The sequence below is a fragment of the Bos taurus genome, chromosome 5, assembly GCF_002263795.3.
Source record: "Bos taurus isolate L1 Dominette 01449 registration number 42190680 breed Hereford chromosome 5, ARS-UCD2.0, whole genome shotgun sequence".
Classification (NCBI taxonomy): domain Eukaryota; kingdom Metazoa; phylum Chordata; class Mammalia; order Artiodactyla; family Bovidae; genus Bos; species Bos taurus.
The window spans coordinates 22,419,526-22,433,580 of record NC_037332.1 but is presented as its reverse complement, the minus strand read 5'-3'; the positions used below and the strand labels follow the sequence as shown (position 1 = coordinate 22,433,580).

Sequence of the window (14,055 nt, the reverse complement as noted above, 5' to 3'; positions counted from 1 at the left end):
AGTTATTGTATGACAAGTTTTTCCTATGATAATTTTGGTCAACAAGCTTTCCCCCTCCAAGGAAATGTGAAACTCTAATGTCTAGGTCAGCAACTAGCTGGGCTCAAATCTCAAGGTGCAGGGTTGGCAGGCTGTGATCCAACCAGGGCGCAGTCAGAGGGTGCATGCAGGGTCTCTGTAGGGCAGGGCTTCAGCTGTCCCCACACTTCTCACCACAAACCAGGCACAGTTTGGAAAGGTATATCTGTTTCCTTTGTCACCAAGACTGTACAATAGTCTTAACATTGAATGAAGATAGCCAGGGAAGTTAAAAATCCTGCAACCTAAGGGGCACTTATGCTCAACAAAGAATTGTCCTGCACCCAGGGTCAAAAGTAAGTGAGCCAAAGGCAGTCACCAAGTCCAAAGGGCAAGGGAATGGCGGAGAAGAGACGACAGAGCCGGAGGGGCGGCTGGGCAGCCCCCGGGGTGGGCCCAGCCAGGCAGAGTGTGGCTGCTGTGCGCACAGCTGGTGGGCCTGGGCGTCTGCACTGTGGGCAGACTTCCGAAGTTCAGGACAAAGGAGGAATCAGTGTGGATGTTGTGGGAACCCAGGCCGAGACTACGTGGCATTAGATTCATTGCTCACTTATTTCAGTCAACAGGTAGTGAGCAAGTTATTTTCTGGTGCTGTAGTGAGCAGTAATAAAACCCAAACACGCTGATAATTGGTGTGTTCTGAGTGCTAAAAAGTCAATGCTAAGAAGTTGCTGCAGTCATGATTCGCCGTATTCTAATTTTGGCTGCCCTGCATTTGAACCTTATCCTATGTAGGAATTCTTTACCTTTTAAGTCTTGCTGGGCTAGAGGCCATCTCTCATGTGAGAAGCTGAAAATGCCAGATATCCACTTTCCCAACTCCCCTACAGGCAGGCTTGGAGAGCTGTCTCGGATTTTAAACTGGGAAATTGTTACCAAGGAGCAGAGGGAGAGGGAAGAAGTGTTTTGCTGATGAACGCTGGGTGCTGTTTGGTGCCTTGGTTTCTAGCCACAGAGATCTAGAATTTAGATCTTCAGGCTTCCTAGTGGTGCAGGAAACTACTGAGCCTCCTTTGAATACATTCCTTTCTTGCTTAAATCAGCCAGTTAGTTTCTTTTGTGGTTGGTTGGTTGGACAGCATCACTGACTCAATGGACCTTAGTTTGAACAAACTCCGGGAGAAAGTAAAGGACAGGGAAGCCTGGCGTGCTGCAGTCCATGGGGTTGCAAAGAGTCAGGCATGACTAAACAACTGAACAACTGCTGGGAAAACAAAGACAAATCAAACAACGATGCTGTGTTCTTAGGAGGATGAGCAGGTAGAGGGTCAGACTTGGGGAGTGCCACCATGTAGGCCGAAGCTGCCGCAGAAGCTCAGAGTAGGAAGTAATGATAATCTATATTGGGCTCAGTTTGTAGGGGAGACTAAAAGCCAAGGAGACTAGTGTGACACAGTAAAATAAATAAATAAATGAAGGGCGAAACTCATGGACATTTTCTTACAAGTGATGTAGAACTGAGTCATGGGATGCGGCAGATCAGCTTGACCTTGGAAGGCAAATGCTGGAAACAGGGGTTGTGGTGGGACAGTGACTAGACACTGCTGGTTTCCCAGCCAACCTTCCAGGGAAGCACTGTCTGTGGGCTCAGACTCCTCCCTGATTGTCTGTGAAAGTAGAGGATGAAGAGCTGTTCATGACAGACTTGTGGCCCAGTTTTCCATAACTTTCCAAAGATTGTGCTATTTCTTCCACTATATGCTTGAAGTCCCATGGTTTCCAGAGTACAGTGCAGCCTCTTGTGGTCTGTGTTATCTTGTGTATATTAAGTAGAATTTTATTTTAGGGAAGTTGGGGTGGGACATATGTTTAATGCTCTGATTCCCTTTTCTTACATAACTGTCATTCATTGAGCATTTCTTCCATGCCAGACTCTTCACCACATATTATCTTTAATCTTCAGAACAATGCTCTAAAAGCAGGTATTGAGTTTCGTTTTACAGAAGAAGCCTAAGGACTCGGCCAAGATCACAGAGCTGAACCAAAATGACAAAAATGTGAATCCAAGTGACTCTGGCTCCAATCTTACCTGCTTTCCATGACACACACCATGATTTCTGCCTGCCGGATATCCTAAATCAAGGATCATGTGTCCTACCCTAGGAATAAAATATCCATTGATCCATCTTAAGTTCATAGCTCGTACCTGGCAGGTGTGCCTGAGATACATATCAAGCATCCTTAAGGAGTTGATTAAGATCAGCTACATAATCTGGAAAGATCAGTGGTGAATAAGTTTTTCTGGTTTAAAAAAAAAGCACTGATGGTTAAGATATTATATTGTAAGACCTCTTCCAGGCCTGATTTCTCTAAATACTGATTAGGTTGGTTGTTAGGATAATGCTGTTGTTGCTGCAGGGGTAGGGGCTGGGGGGTGGTGGTGGAAGGGGAGCTGGTGTTGTTCAGAGGCCAAAGGCATAGAAATTGACATATAAGCTCAGATTTGCCAAGCCCTCACCACTGTGCCTGGGCTTTCTTTGTGGCTCAGCTGGTAAAGAATCCACCTGGAATGTGGGAGACTTGGCTTCAATCCCTGGATTGGGGAGATCCCCTGGAGAAAGGAATGGCTACCGTCTCCAGCATTCTGGCCTGGAGAATTCCATGGACTGTATAGTCCATGGGGTCGCAAAGAGTCAGACACGACTGAGTGACTTTTACCACTGTGCCTAGGGGGAATATGGACCACCTAGCATGAGTAGATTATTAGTATTAGTGGTAATAATAATAATTAACATTTTTTGAAGACTATGTGTTTGTACTGTATAATGAATGCATTATCTATCTTTAGTCCTCTGCACAAACCTAGGAGGTTCCACTTTATAAATGAGAAACAGACTCACAGAAGTTCACCAACTACATCACACAGACAACCAATGAACTCCTTGAAGGTTCAAATCCACACCTTTGTGTCTCCAAAGCCGGAATCTAAGGGATCATGTGGTGTTAACAGTAGATGAGCAGTTCCAGGTACACCTATGAAGAATTACTTTAAAGTCATTACCTGTTTATTCAGCAACTACTTACCACTGCTTATTTTAGGATGGGCAATAGGCTCCTAAACAAAAGAGGTATAGCCTCTGCCATCATGGTGGAGGAGGAAAAAAAATCAAATAATTACCCAAATGAGCATCTAAGAACAAACTATGCAATGTGCTATGATGGAAAGGCATAGAAAGATAGATGAGTACATCACAAGGGGACCTAACCTAATTTAGCAGATCAGGAAAAACTTTTTGGAAGCAATGGTGACTGAGTAAATACCAGAAGGATGAGTGTAGTTAACTGGGAGGAAGGGAAGGGACCTGGGAGAAGAAAATTCCTGGCAGGATGAAGGGCATGTGCAAAGGCCTGAAACAGAAGGAAAGAACTTGTAGTCTGTGGTCACTAGATGCTGCTGGCCTGGGGGATAAATTTAGTTTGTAGATGTTTGTTTTGGCTCACAGACTCTTCTGGAAAATTTTGAGCCTTCAAGAGGAAATGTTGCATAAATATTCTGACTTCAAGCTCCTTTCAGAAAAGCAGAAGGTCTGACAATCCTTGGCCCTCAGGGCTTCATGGCACCAGTGACAAGCACTAAGTGTGTGACCAGTTTAGGTGGGGCACACACTTTGCATTTCACCCGTCTCTTCTACTCATTCTTGTCTCCCCAATGCTGAGGCAAGCTTCAGTTACCATCTGTCATCGTGTTTGCACTGTTGCAGTTCTTATACTGGAGAATTCTTTCTTTGTATCCCTGTCTCAATAATAAATGAAAGTTAGACCAAAAGAACCATGTGCTTTCCCTCAAACTCAGCATGTACCGTATTTCTTGGTAAATGTGGGCACTTAAGTCCCTCTCCCACTCCTATTTTGGTGGAAACAGAATAAAGGCTAGTAGTATGTGCCACGTTAATGGCCTAAAACATGTCGACTTTCTCGTCGACTGCAAATGCTTAGTGAGACATGCCTTAGCCACTGTGAACTCCCCACCATAATAGGCATGGAGAGCTGAATATAAATTGATTTTTAGTCACAGATATAAAAAATGCTGGTCTACATTTCTAAATGTAGGACAGTACCTGTTTTTAATTGCTACTCAATTTATTAAGCATGATAGATCATAAGATAGCCCTTGTCCCAGAAATATATGTTACTTATTCCTTCCTTGGTCAGATAAATTCAACTTGGCATCTCCTTAGCAAGACAGCACAAATTAATTCTGAACTTTTCTTAAACATTTATAAACATGTCAAGTAATGCAGACATCTCTGGTATGGTTTAAGAATCCTGGGCTATGATACAAGAAACCACTTTACTTTATACAATTAACACATTCCCACAGCCAGAGTGTAAATCATGCCACACATTCAGAACACTAGAGAAACTCACTGAGGGAACTTGTGATGAATCATTTTGTAAAGCAGAGAATTTGAATGTAATACCCAACATCCCTCATTAATAATTTTTTGCAAGAGCAAGGGGTTTAATAAAGTACATATGCATCATACATGTGATACGAAGCCTCAATGTCAATTTCCTTATTTGTAATTAAAATTAGTTGATTTTGGTGTTTGCCTTGACTTCCATTCTTTTCTTCCTTCCCCATGTTGTTAGTGTGACTAAGCCCTGTTACAAATGAAATCTTCAGCTCAGACTCGACCAGCAGAGGGTACTGTTTGAGCATTTAAGTGGACTTCCCATCTTTGTCTTCCCCATCCAAAGAAACAATTTCTGAATACTAGTCAGGGACAATATTCAATAGGCAAGTTCTGGCACGATAATAGACAGCAACGATCATGTTTCAGCATCGTTTTGCAGGAAATTCCCTTTGTTCTCTGCTGCTCACAAAGCACATATGCAAAATGGACCTGTAGTTCCTGGTGGTAAATGTCTATGAAAGGTAGACGAAGAAGGGTCATGGTTATAGAGGAGAATCTGCTTCTAAATTTACCAGGTACTTCTATCCCTTTTAGGTTTAGGGTTCTGAATCAAGATATCAGCCCCACGTGTTCTCAGCTTACTGGTGAATGGTAATGCACAATTCCTGCAGTAGCAAACGACATAATAAAATAATCAGGCAGCCTGTGCACATTGTAAATCAGTGAGCACAGATGTCTCCAAATGGAGGGGATATTTGAAGATATTTTACATCTTGCTGGGTTTGGAACACTTGAGGGTGGGTTAGGGCCTGTTTATTAAAATAAAGTGAGCATCTTCCCACTCTAAAATCAAGCTCAGCATTAAATATAATTAAAAATATTGTAGAAGACTTTATCCCTTAATATTTACATAACTTTGATCAATTTGTGTATAATAGTGGATCACACATTTCTTAGTAAAATTTCTATGTTTGTATTTTTACATTAATAATTTAAACATTTTTACTGAAACAAAAACCACACATGATAACAACAACAAAAAAGATAAAAACCCTGGCACTAAAAAGCAGTTGTTCTCTGTCTACTCTTTCTTATCTTCAGTCTCTTCTCAGATACAACTTTTAACTTTTATAATGTGTTCTTTGGTTATTTGCCTCCATATCTTTAAGCAATATCCTTATACTGCTAAATCTTGGATTATTAGTTTCGGGTATTATGTATTGTCTTTCTGTGCTGATACATGAGAATGTAACATGATTAAGTCATTCAATACCTCCTTTACTCATATCTCAACTTTAGATCTTTATTGGTTACCTGTGCACTTCTAGTTACAACACTTATTCCTTTCGCAACTTTAAGTAAGACGCTTATTCTGTTAACAAGAGACAATTTATTTTGTGTCCCTGTCTTTTCAGTTCTTCTCTCCCACTTCTCCCTTCCAATCTGTACCTCTTGTAATGTGTATCTCTACAATATCAAGACTATTAACATTGCCTCTCATCATCATTCTACCATCTTTGTCTATAGGTTGATTCTAAAATTGTAAACCAATAAGTAGTGCTTATATTGAGACTCAAGCTTGTTTATTACAGTATCACATAGTATATTATTATACTTCTGGCACACTTTTTAATTTTTCTGGAGTTTCTAGTTGCCTTTTTCTTTTTTTCTGTAGTATTTGCCTTTCTTGTGTTTGCTTTTTTTGGGGGTGGGGGTCCATTCAGGGATTTTGTTAAGTTTCTCCAGAAACTACTTTTTTTTGAAGCTCTTCATCTTGCTACCCTTAATCAGTACTTGTTATGTAGGCTGGGTAACGGGAATCATCTTGGTGTTATTTTTCTTTGTTTCATCATTTCTGGAATGTGAATCTTTTGCTTTCTTCATGGACTTCTTTTTGATGCAGTACATACTGATCAAAATTCCTAAGAAAGGATATGTGAGATGCAACTTTTTTGATTCTTTGAATATGTGAAAATCAGCACCTGCAAGTGGGCTCTAAGTTCATACTTGAGTAATAATTCAATTAGATACAGAAAATATGAAATTACGCAGACTGTTAAAGGCAGTGTTTCTTTTTCTTGGTCATCTGTATTGCTGATGTGAAGTTTTGTGCCTGCTTGATTCTGGTTCTTTGATGATCTGCTTTTTCTTTCTGCTTTTTTTCTTTCAGGAAAAGTTATCAACAGAGGCTTTTTTTACAGTCACTGGTGGGCTATTCCAATCTGAAATGTTTAGTCTTTCTGTTATCCAAAATTCTCCTATATTAATCCCTTCCATTTTTTCTCCCTTCCGTTTTGCTACTTACTTTCCATAATTCCTGTTAATTGCCTATTAGTTCTCCTGATTCAATCCTTTTGCCTGTAAAATTTTTGTTTTCTGGGAGAATTTCTCAATTCTGTATTCTAAAATTTCTTTTTCCTTTGACAATCATATTCTTTAAATCAAGTTTCCTTCTTAATCTGTTTGTTCTTTTTTCACAGTATATTGTTCTTGTCTTATGGATGCAATGTATTCTTCAATCTTTCTAAGGATGTTAGTGTTTCTATAAAAATTTCTGTTCTTCACATTATCTCTTTTTATTTTGGAATCAGTATTTCCTGTTAGTTTGTTTTGGTCAGAATATCTCACATTAGGGATTGATTTAGATGTATGGGAGTCTTTGGTTTTCTGTTCACATTTCAGAGTAAGGCAAACACCATGCCTGGGTTTCTGATTTACATAGTAATGAAATCAGCTGTGTCATAAATAGAATTTTAATCGATTTCCCCCATATTTCAGTCTTATGTGTCATTCCAACCCCTAGTGCATCTGAATTTTCAGAATTCTGAGCATCTCAATGGTTCTTCTGGGCAGCTTATCTCCATCTTTCTTACTAAACCACCTACTTCCCTTTTGTTTTACTCTAAGCTCACTTCTTTATATATATATATGCCTTTCATCTGTTAGCATATCTCCATCTACTTGTCATCTTCCAAAAATTTAAGTCTTCTGTCAGCTAAAGACCACTATTTATTCTTATCTCATGAGTTTATACCTACGTGCATTCTTCACTGACATTTTAATGGGCCTCTGGACAGAAAAGAACATAAATACATGTGCACACTCTGTCATCTTTATCTGGAAGTCCATGCTAATTTTTGAATGTGTTATTTTATGGTCTGAAACTTCTAAATGCATATTCAGTATTCATTAATACCCCACGTCATTTGTAAAAATGTATTTTCAATGGACATCTTTAAGATATCTTTTGGCATGTGTCATTTCCCTGGCTATTTTCTTAATATATGAAGGTAGAATAACAAGTTGAACATTGATTTAATCTTTTGAGGTATCAATCATTTCAACTGATTATATTTGTTCTGTAAATCAACACTGTGGAACAGGTATTGCCACGATCCCATTTTATAGATGAATGGATTTGAGTGATAAGCTTAAGATCTGGTGAGTGCTGGCCTGGTACTGAGATCCAAACCTTTCATTTCTTTTCTATGAAGACATACTATGTCTCTTAGATACCACTTAGTAAAACCCAGTAAACACAACAGCATAAATAAATAATGTAATCTGCCTACAGAATAAATTCCTACACTCATAAAGATTCATGTGTTATGTTTTAGGTCTACTCTTGGTTGTACTTTTAAAATAATATTTAAAACTATTCCTGAATATTTGTTAAGGATGTTGCATTCCCAACTTCTCCTCCCAGTGAACTCCTGGATAATCTCCACTGATAAAATAAGTCACGTTGCATAAAGGAAAAGCTATTGTTTCAAAACGTCAGGGGCAGAGCTAAGGTAGAGTCAGACTCTTCTGATTGTCTTCAACTATTATATGCCTTACTAAATTTTAGGTCAGATAATCTGGCTCTTAACATTCAAAACTGTATTAATTATGAGATTTTATAACAAGGTTATGCAGTGTATGTTTGCCAATTGGGAAAGAAAGATAATTACGCTTGAATGTAGGTCACATTTAAGAAACTCTCTTAGGCCTAATGGGAACCATTTTCCTTAAAAATCAAGAATTAATGATATTGAAGAAGTGGTGACTCTCTCATCCTGTGACCCAGTTCTTCTGGCCCAAGATTTTTTCTCTACGTCTTTTTGGTGGCTATTGTTAGGAAGAGGTTGTTGTGCGTGCATGCTCGGTTGTGTCTGACTCTTTTGGGATCCCATGGACTATAGCCTGCCAGGCTCCTCTGTCCATGGGATTCTCCAGGCAAGAGAATCCCGTGGGATTCTCTCTTGGCAACGGAGTAGGTTGCCGTTTCCTACTCCAGGGGATCTTCCTGACACAGGGATCCAACCCAGATCACCTGGGTCTCCTGCATTGGCAGGTGGATTCTTTACCACTGAGTCATCAGGGAAGCCCTTCTTAGGAAGAGAAACTTGCATAATTGCCTATAGACAGTTTGGGCCAGCAGCGGTAGCTGCTGAACTGGGCCCTGTTAGTTGTAAGAAACTGGTGGATGAAGAATTATCAGTGAGGATGTTACAGAGACATTTTTAGGGTTGGTATCATAAGCAGATAATTCTCCTAACTCCCCCCAAAGTGTTTTATGTTGATTTGTATGAGAAGGCGTCTTAGTCTTTGCCCTTGAAAAATTATGGTATGTCTAAATTGTCAGTGTTTTTTGCTTTCTTTTTCTCCTGAGCTTTTTGAGTTTCAGCATTGTCAAATGGCAAATCTAATGAACATCATTTAAAATAGGAGTGAACTCTCCTCAAAACTAAGGACTTGATACAATTGTGTAGCATCTAAGGAGCATCTAGGCTCTGTTGTATCTAATTAACCATTTTAATTGAGGCATGAAAAAATGCTCCACTCACAGATTTCCCAACCACTGCCCTACCCCTCCCAAACTCACCCCTCACCATCAGGATAAAGGCTACAACAAAATAATGGACTGTTTAAAATTCATTGCATGGTCCAAAAAGAAACAGTTTTCTAAAGGTGTATCTGGGTTTCCTTGGAATGGTGCAAAAGCTTTGATTTCACCACTGTAATTTAAGTGGCTTAGTGTTTTAACTTATTTTGGGACTGGGACAAAATTGCTTTTTAAAAAAGAGATAGGAGATCTAAATTTTAATTTGTCATTTTAAGTGGGCTAGGATTTACATCAGTGTGAAATGTGCTTATTTCCAGTTATTGTTTTCATCTTTTCCTTACCTTATTACTAATGGGATATTATAACCAGTAGCTGTTGAAATATTCTGAGGATGAATTTTATAGTTGTGTTTCTCTTTGTCTCTTTTCCATTTTTAAAGATTTAAGGTACTTTAACAAGCTGCTTTAAGGAATTAATAGTATCATAGAACATACTGTGTGTTAAGATCATCAGGCATTTTTCACTACAGGTGGGTATGAAGCCTTAGAAAGATATTTTACACATGAAGGATGATTGGGGCATTGGAAAGATGTGGTCCTGAAATAACTCCCCTGATTGGGTCCCACAGCCCTTCCTTCCAGCTGTTACTAGGCCCACAGGACAGATGTTTAGCTAGCTGGAATTCAGAAGTGAGAAAATAGGCCTGGTTCTTCCCAGGTATGTTCAGATCCATTTGCTGTTAATTGCCACTTTGGAGTTCTTTTTTAATGATGCATGATACCAGTGTGAGACCATAAAGAGAGTTGGACCATAAAGGAGGCTGAGCACCGAAGAATCAGTTCAGTTCAGTGTCTTAGTCATGTCCGACTCTTTGCGACCCCGTGAATCGCAGCACGCCAGGCCTCTCTGTCCATCACCAACTCCCAGAGTTCACTCAGACTCACGTCCATCGAGCCAGTGATGCCATCCAGCCATCTCATCCTCTGCCGTCCCCTTCTCCTCCTGACCCCAATTCCTCCCAGCATCAGAGTCTTTTCCAATGAGTACTGAAGAATAGATGCTTTCAAATTGTGGTGTTGGAGAAGACTCTGAAGAGTCCCTTGGACAGCAAGGAGATCAAACTAGTCAATCCTAAATGAAATCAACTCTGCATATTCATTGGAAGGACTGATGCTGAAGCTGAAGCTCCTGTACTTTGGCTACCTGGTGTGAAGAGCCAACTCATTGGAAGAGACCCTGATGTTGGGAAAGACTGAAGGCAGGAAGGCAAGGTGGGGACAGGGGATGACATGGTTGGATGGCATCACTGACTCGATGGAAATGAACTTGGGCAAACTCCAGGAGATAGATGGTGAGGGACAGGGAGGTGTGCTGTAGACCATCAGGTCACAAAGAGTCAGACATAATTTAGCGACTGAATAAAAACAACATGAGTGGTGTACGAGCTTCTTAGGGTTTTGAGCCTTCTGTGAATATGAAACTCTGAGATCAGTTCTTACAAATAGGTGAGTGTGGTACAGTAATCCAGCTGCTGCTTGTCTTTGGGGTGTAGTATGCTTAGCTAATCCTATCAACTATAATTCTAACTGGGTGGCTCTTGCAAAAGATGTAATCTTTAGGTGAAGGATATATGAAGAAAATACTCCAGCCATTCTTGACACTTCCCAGGTCACAAAGCAAGAATGTGATTTATTTTTCTAAATAAGATTTATAAGGTACCCAGATGGATCTTCACTTGAAGGGTGAGGTTGGAATCTAACCAGGATAGTAGAAACACTGGCTTTATCAAAAAGGGCATTGTTCAGGGTTGTAAGGCAGGATGAAGACGTAATGAATGTCATGCTTTAAAGACGTGTCTAATTGCTAGGAGATCATTCAGGTAGCAACCCAATAGCCCTGCCCCAGTGAAAAACATCTACTTCTGCTTTATTGACTACGATAAAGCCTTGACTATGTGATCATGTGGAAAATTCTTAAAGAGATGGAAATACCAGACCACATTACCTGCCTCCTGAGAAACCTGTATGCAGGTCAAGAAGCAATAGTTAGAACTGACATGGAACAACAGACTGGTTCCAAATAGGGAAAGGAGTACATCAAGGCTGTATATTGTTACCCTGCTTATATAACTTATATGCAGAGTGTAATTGTGTTAGTCACTCAGTTGTGTCTGACTCTTTGTGACCCCAGGTACTGTAGCCCACCAGGCTCCTCTGTCCTTGGGATTTTCCAGGCAAGAATGCTAGAGTGGGTTGCCATTTCCTTCTCCAGGGGATCTTCCCAACCCAGGAATCGAACCCAGGTCTCCTGCATTGCAGGCAGATTCTTTACTCTCTGAGCCACCAGGGAAGCCAGAGTACATGATGAGAAATGCTGGGCTGGATGAAGCACAAGCTGGAATTGAGATTGCCGGGAGACATATCAATATGTCGATATCGATTGCCGGGAGGATATCGATATGTCGATAACCTCAGATACGCAGATGACACCACCTTTATGGCAGAAAGTGAAGAAGAACTAAAAAGCCTCTTGATGAAAGTGAAAGAGGGGAGTGAAAAAGTTGGCTTAAAGCTCAACATTCAGAAAACTAAGATCATGGCATGCAGTCCCATCACTTCATGGCAAATTGATGGCGAAACAATGAAAACAGTGAGAGACTTTATTTTCTTGGGCTCCAGAATCACTGCAGATGGTAATGCAACCATGAAATAAAAAGATGCTTGCTCCTTGAAAGAAAAGCTATGACCAACATAGACAGCATATTAACAAGCAGAGACATTACTTTGCCAACAAACTGTCTAGTCAAAGCTATGGTTTTACCAGTAGTCATGTATGGAAGTGAGAGTTGGACTATAAAGAAAGCTAAGTGCCAAAGAATTGATGCATTTGAACTGTGGTGTTGGAGAAGACTCTTGACAGTCCCTTGGACTGCAAGGAGATCCAACCAGTCAATCCTAAAGGAAGTCAACCCTGAATATTCACTGGAAGGACTGATGCTGAAGCTGAAACTCCAATACTTTGGCCACCTGATGAAAAGAGCTGACTCATTGGAAGAGACCCTGATGCTGGGAAAGATTGAAGGTGGGATGAGAAGGGGAAGACAGAGGATGAGATGGTTGGATAGCATTACTGAATCGTTGGACATGAGTTTAAGCAAGATTTGGGAGTTAGCGATGGACAGGGAAGCCTGGCATGCTGCAGTCCGTGGGATCTCAAAGAGTGGGACACGTTTGAGCGACTGAACTGACCTGAGTGATCTCTGGGAAGACATTCTTAAATGCTGGAGAGGAGCAAGATTTATAAAGGGGAAGGACTATGTTTCTCTGTGTCTCTTTAAATTTTTTTTTAAAGTCCTGGGATGACTTGTTAGTGTGTGTACATGATGGAATAAATTCAAGTGTTTCTGGGAGTCTAAGACTTTGTAAATAAGGAAATTTTAGGTAGATCTAAAGTAATATGAGGAAAATTGGATAAAGAATCTCACAGGGTAGAAGTAAGTTAAAGATTCTGCCTTTCCCTGTTTGAATAACATTCACTGGTTTGAAATTATAATTGTGGGAACTTGTGAGAAAACTTAAAACTCAAGAGCAAGATGTCTGTTTTAATATTCAACACAGCAAGTTGTGTCTATGAGGAGATGAGTAATTTTTGGATGATTTTTTTGTTTTAAAACACTGTATTTGGTAACCCTGTTATAAACTTTTGGGTATCTGCTCTACTCCATAAAATAGCTAAAACAGTTTGGATTTTTTTTTTTAATGGCCAGAGCCATTATATGCTGTAGCAGTTGGATCTGATCCATAATGCTTCATAGTCTAACAGCAATCTCTAGAGCCCAGAGCCCTGGGACTGATTCCAACCAAACAGTAGGTCAGCACTGGAAAAGAAAGAAGCTGTTGCCCAGATTGCCACAAATGGAAATGAGAGAAGAGAAATGCTTATCAGGGTAAATAAACTCAAAGCCTTATTATTAGGAAGGGAGCGGCTAGGGAGCAGAAGGAGAAATAGACACAGGGCTGACATTTACTGAGGACTCACTCCATGTCTCACTTATTGTTAAATGCTTTTATGTATTATAGTAGTTCACCTAGTCTTCACTAAATCCTAAAGGTTGTATTATGTTCATTATTACAGATAAGAAAGCTGAAGAGAGAGGTTACGATACTTGCCCCAGGTCACATAGCAAGCATATGGCGATGTTTGTTAACTCAGGTGACTGGCCCTGCCACAGGTAGGTATAATTTAGGTGGGTTATCATTAGTGTTTGCTGTAGACCTGTAACAGTTTAGATCAATGTACAGTGGCCAAGGGTGATCAAATCATCCTGTTTTCTGAAGCTTCGAAAAGTCAAGGTAGAGAATTCATGGAACCTTGATAATCGGAATTATTGATACACCCTTGGCTTTATTCACTCATTCAACAAGTATTTATTGAGATCAACTACATGCCAGGTACTGAGCTGAGTAATGGTCCTACAGTAGGAGATGGATTTCTTGTACTCAGGAAACAGTAGACAAGAGGTGAATACATTCACGTTCATGAAGGGACTAGTTCAGTGAGTGAAAATGTCATGTTATCCTGATGTACTAGGTTGCCATGGGAATGAGATGCACAAGTGACCTGAATATTCTGGTTACCTACACAGACTTTACAGAAGTGGACCTGGCCTCACTGCATGGCACATCCCCAGATGAGCATGTCCTCATCCATGGGTTGTTTCATCCATGGATTTATTGCCGTAAAATTGTCCTCCTCATCCTTCTCTGTATATACCGCTCACCCTGTTGGTCC

The 14,055-nt window shown here is 40.2% G+C and overlaps 1 long non-coding RNA gene across 1 annotated transcript in view; it reads left to right on the top strand.

Annotated features, from left to right (window-relative positions):
* The window catches only part of LOC132345247 (uncharacterized), a 178,518-nt gene that overhangs the window by 125,977 nt on the left and 38,486 nt on the right, over positions 1 to 14,055 (top strand). The window contains exon 2 of the long non-coding RNA XR_009494469.1: positions 13,399 to 13,495. This is a non-coding gene — a long non-coding RNA (uncharacterized lncRNA). The remainder of the gene's footprint in view (positions 1 to 13,398; positions 13,496 to 14,055) is intronic.